The sequence below is a fragment of the Budorcas taxicolor genome, chromosome 9 (genome assembly GCF_023091745.1).
Source record: "Budorcas taxicolor isolate Tak-1 chromosome 9, Takin1.1, whole genome shotgun sequence".
NCBI lineage: Eukaryota > Metazoa > Chordata > Mammalia > Artiodactyla > Bovidae > Budorcas > Budorcas taxicolor.
Window position 1 is genome coordinate 15,394,151 of NC_068918.1, and position 5,784 is coordinate 15,399,934.

The window sequence follows — 5,784 nt, forward strand, 5'->3', positions numbered from 1 at the left end:
GGGCACCCTCTCTCTACTCTCTTCTGCAAGGATCCTTAGTGTGTCTCTGCTGCTTTTTCGATCAAAGCAAAACTGTTTTGACATCTGAAATCTTCACGAATACTTATTTACTTACACGTTTGTTTTTTTTTTTAATCTATTCAAAAAGTAAAAACATTTTTGAGTGCTTACAAAGATCTTTTGTCCTGGGTCCTAGAGCTAGAGAAGTGAAAAAAACGAAAGCTCTCCCGTCTTGGAGATTCGAGAGTGGGGAAGCAGACAGGAAAAATTCACTTGATGTGGAGTGTGTTAAGTGGAGATAAGTGCTATGAAGGTTCAAAAAAGTATGGTAAGGAGGGTGGAAATTGTTGACTGGGCACAAGCTTGTATAAAGAAATCAGAATACTGTGACAGTCAAAGTAGGTGACGTTTGAAAAACAACGAGGAGGTGTGGAGGTGCTTGAGGCAAATGGCAGTCTTAGGGTAGAGAGTTCTTAGCAGAAGGGAAACAGTGTTTCAAAAATCCCTAGTCCTGAGTGTGCAGGAAGCATTCGAGGAAAAAGCCAGACCAGGGTGTAAGGGTACAGCAAGGTGGAGACAGTAAGGGAGCCTCCTTGAACCATACGTGAAGCAGGGGCTGTGCCCTGGGAGAGCTGGCAAGCTGCTTTACGGGTTGAGCAGAAGAGCAGTGTGTTCTGGCTTGGAACTCTCACTCTAGTCTCCATGCGGACATTGCTACATAGGAGAGGAAGAGCAGGCGCAGGGCGATCCTCTCAGGGAAGTGGTCGTTTTCCTTTGGACTGTGTGTTAGTCACTCAGTCGTGTCTGACTCTCGTCAATGCCATGGGCTGTAGCCCACCAGGCTCCTCCGTCCGTGGGATTCTCCTCGCAAGAATACTGGAGTGGGTTGCCATTCCCTTCTCCAGGGGCTCTTCCTGACCCAGGGATGGAACCCCGGTCTCCTGCATTGCAGGTGGATTCTTTACCATCTGAGCCACCAGGAAAGCCCTTGGACTGTGGTAGTAGCAGTGAAAGTAGTGAGAAATGAATCTATTTGGAAATTATTTTGTATTCACGGCTGATAAGACTACCTGAATGCTTAAGCAGGCGTGCAGGGAGAAAAAAAGGAGTGAAGAATCTTGAATTAACTAACCAGAAAGTTGGAGTTATTATTAACTGGTCTTGAGAGTGCCTTGGACTGCAAGGAGATCCAACCAGTCCATTCTGAAGGAGATCAGCCCTGGGATTTCTTTGGAAGGAACGATGCTAAAGCTGAAACTCCAGTACTTTGGCCACCTCAGGCGAAGAGTTGACTCATTGGAAAAGACTCTGATGCTGGGAGGGATTGGGGGCAGGAGGAGAAGGGGGTGACAGAGGATGAGATGCCTGGATGGCATCACGGACTCTATGGCCGTGAGTCTGAGTGACCTCCGGGAGTTGGTGATGGACAGGGAGGCCTGGCGTGCTGCGATTCATGGGGTCGCAAAGAGTCGGACACGACTGAGCGACTAAACTGAACTGAACTGAACTGGAAAACTACTGAAGATACCCAACTACTCGTTAACAGAAAGATTCTACATCTTTCATTTCAAACTCTTCATGACCCCATGGACTGTAGTCTGCCAGGCTCCTCTGTCTAATGGATTTTCCAGGCAAGAATACTGGAGTGGATTGCCATTCCCTTCTCCAGGGGATCTCTCACCCAGGGATCCAACACAGGTCTCCTGTTTCTCCTTCATTGCCGGCGGTTCTTTACCCACTGAACCACTGAGGAAGCCTTTCCTTGCCTTAGGCTGTAGATTTCATTTCCTTTGCTTAAATCCCCCTTCTCTTTTGCAATATCCCCATTCAATTGAGAATATTTATGAAGTACTTATAATTTGCAAAACCCTGTTCTAAAAACTGGGAAGGATCTAAAATAGGTAAGATGTGGCCCCACATATGCCAAACAATCTCTATGAGAAGAATATTACATGCATTTGTGACAATAAAGCAATATAATACAAATGTGCATCTTTTTATGGCTAAATAATCATTTGTGAGCAAAGAATAGTGAATGGGTACAGAAACAGTGGAAATGTAACTGTGAACAAGACACGGCCCCTGTTCTTTATATGCTAAAAGTTCGATGAACGTCCAATGCAAAAAAAAGGAAAGAACGACACAGAATTAAGGCAAAAATAGATCACTGTCAACCAGGGGGATTCAATAAATGGGTCAAACCTGTAATTTTTTTCAAGGCCAGCTTGAATTTTATCCTTCCATGAGATTTTCCCTGACTAAATTACCTTCTGGTAAGTTTTCTTAACACCTACATAAAATCAGCACTCAGATTTTTGCTTAGGTTTATATTTTCTCAAAAGTATCCATTAGTTATACTATGGAACATAAACATGAGAGCAGGAACTTCATCTTCTTTAATTTCCTTTAAACTTTATAAACAATAAATATTGTTAAAAAATTAGAAAATATACAAATTACTCATACTATAAAAAAATCTTATATTACTGTAAAATGCTTTTGAAAGAGGAGTGTTGGAAGGGTAGGAGAGTCTTCCCGAAAGTCCAGAAAACTTCCTTTTTGAATATACATGTGTGTGTGTGTGTGTGTGTGTGTGTATTGCATCCCAAATAGGAATACATTAAATGCTGAAAGAATTAGTCAAATGCTTGTCCCCTAATTTTAGTTCGGAGACTTTACATCAGGCGACGGTACTATTTCCACATATTCTGAACAATTGCTGTCAATCATGATGTGTGATTTTCCTTTTATCAGGCAGTGCATGTTACTTTAATTTCCTTTTTCATATTTCTGATTTAAAGCACTATCACTTTGTGATAAAGATTAAAAGAAACAATGTATGGAAATACTATCAAGTTTGGAACATTCTGTAAAGGTAGCTTGTTTTTTAAACTTCTAATATCTGCTTTTATGCTAGTTCTGTCCATTCTTGGCAAGATGATTTTGGTCAAAATGGGGAATTTCATATAGAATGGCTGACACTAGCTTGTTATTTTGCTAACCTTTTTTTCACATTTCAGAGGTATATGTTAATGTGATGTGTGTGTGTGTTCTTTAAACAAAATACTCTTTAGGTTGTTTCAGATCCTCAGTGACACTCATAGTATGAAGTTTTCACCATTTAAAAGTGCTGAAGTTGATAAAACACAGTGAAAGAAGTCACTGCACAATGCTATTTTCACTTTGTCACGTGAAATAAAAAAGAAAAAGCAAAAAAACAAACAAAAAAAAACAGCCAAGGAAAAATCACTCAACTGAAGAAACTTGGTTTGCACACATAGTCTAGCTCAAAATCCATAAAATGTGGTGACTGTAATGGATAGTTTCAAGGAATGTTTTTTCACTTGTGTAACAATTTTGTATTCTTCATTTCTAAAAGAAATTCAAAAGGCTTTCATATTCTTCATTTTTATAAAAAAAGAAAAATAGTGTATGAAAAACAATTGATATTTACAATATCATTCAGCTACATGGCAGAGACAAAAATCAACTAATTATAGTTTTCATACATAGCAACAAATAATTGAAAATATAGTTGAGATATACTGCTTACAATTGAAACAAATATTTTGGAATACCTGAAAATAAGGCCAAAACACAAATACAAGATTATAACCACAACACAAAAGAAACATTGTTAAGGAACATTTAAAATAATTCAAATCAATGGGTAGATTACATTCCCATGCAAAAATACTCTAATATTACAAAGATATGAATTTTCCCAAGTAGATGTATAAAGTTAGATAATCAGTGCAGGATTTCCGGAAAGCATGATAAAAACTAAAGTTCACATGAGAGAAAAAAGGACATAAGGAAACAGAGAAGATTTAAATGAATAAAAGGGGACATGCCCTATCAGATGTCAATGTGGTCTATGAATTTTTTATAATTAAATTAGCATGTGTCAGCACAGGAATAGATCAATGAAAAGAGTGAGTAATGCAGAAGACACCATTATTATTGGAATATGGAATACTATTAAAAAAACAGTATGATTATTAAGAGCATGCGCTCTGAAGCTAGCATGGCTTGGTTCAAGTCTGAGTCTGACACTAAATTGTCACTTTGGGAAAATTATTTACTCTCACTGAACTTTGATAACCTAATGTATAAAATGGAGATAATAACAGTACCTACCTATTTTTAGGATTAAATTTTTAAATAATATAAATACTTGAAAAGTTGTACTGGCTTTCTAGGTGGCTGACTGGGTAAAGAATCCACCTACAATTCAGGAGACACCAGAGATGAGGGTCCGATCCCCAGGTTAGGAAGATTCCCTGGAGAAGGGAATGGCAACTCACTCTAGTATTCTTGCCTGAAGAATCCCAGGGACAGAGGAGCCTGGCGGGCTACAGTCCATGGGGTCACAAAGAGTTGGACACAACTGAAGCATCCTCATTAGCAATCAAAAGATATTATTTATAATTATAATCATCTCAGTAAGACAAAGAACAACTACTGCTATTGATTTTAAGCCAGTGGAGAAAGGATAACTGGTTACTTGCTGAAACCACACTTAAATAACTATGGCACATCGTTCATAAAAATTATTTCCAGATTTATTCAAAGCAGCTAATTTTTAAATTTCTAAAAATTATATTGAATTAAAACTATGCATGAAAACATATTATAACTTTGTAATGGGAAGACCTTTCTAAGCCCAAGTCTGCTGCTGCTGCTGCTAAGTCGCTTCAGTCGTGTCCAACTCGTAGCGACCCCATGGACTGCAGCCTACCAGGCTCCTCTGTCCATGGGATTTTCCAGGCAAGAGTACTGGAGTCGGGTGCCATCGCCTTCTCTGAAGCCAAAGTCTAACAGCTATAAGTATAATTATTGAAAAATGCATATGTGCTTTCCGTACCACCAAGGCAGGAGCTCATATAGCATTGTTCTGGATTCCCATCATAAATTAAAGGGAAACTTTCACAATGTCCGAAGTCTTTGATGTCCTGCAAATGAAGGAGAAGGATGCCCTCAAGTACCTTGCCGCAGGAACCCACTTAGGTGGCCCCAACCTTGACTTCCAGATGGAATGGTACATCTGCCAAAGGAAAGCTCATGGCATGTACATCATAAGTATGACGAGAACCTGGGAGAAGCTGCTGTTGGCCGCGCGTCATTGGTGCCATTGAAAACCCAGCTGATGTCAGTGTCACGTTCTCCAGGAATCCCGGGCAGTCGGCTGTGCTGGAGCCCACCGCCGCCACTGGAGCCACTCCTATTGCTGGCCGCTTTACTTCTGGGAACTCCACTAACCAGATCCAGGCAGCCTTCCGGGGGCCAAGACTTCTGGTGGTTACTGATCCCAGGGCTGGCCACTGGCCTCATACAGAAGCCTCTTACATGAACTTGTTTAGCATTGCTCTGTGTAACACAGACTCTCCCCTGTGCTGTGTGGACATCACCATTCTGTGCAACAAGGGAGCTCACTCAGTGGGTCTGATGTAGTGGAAATTCTGCACCTGCATGGCACCATCTCCTGTGAACACCCATTGAAGGTCATATCTGATCTCTGCTTCTACAAAAATCCTGAAGAGACTGACAAAGAAAAGCAGGAGGCAGCTGAGAAGGCTGTGACCAGGGAGGAATTTCCAGGTGACTGGACTGCCCTAGCTCCAAAGTTCACTGCTTCCTAAGCTAAGGTGATGGGCTGGTCTGAAGGTGTGTGGGTGCTTTCTGTGTCTATTCAGCTTTTCCCCACTCAAGCCTGTCAATGGAGACTGGTCTGCAGCTCCAATTGCTCAGACCACTGAATAGGTAGGAACAACCCTGGAGTAG

The 5,784-nt window shown here is 40.8% G+C and overlaps 1 pseudogene; it reads left to right on the forward strand.

Moving 5' to 3' along the window:
- The first annotated feature begins 4,934 nt into the window (after positions 1-4,934).
- On the forward strand, positions 4,935-5,784 carry LOC128053571 (40S ribosomal protein SA-like; annotated as a pseudogene).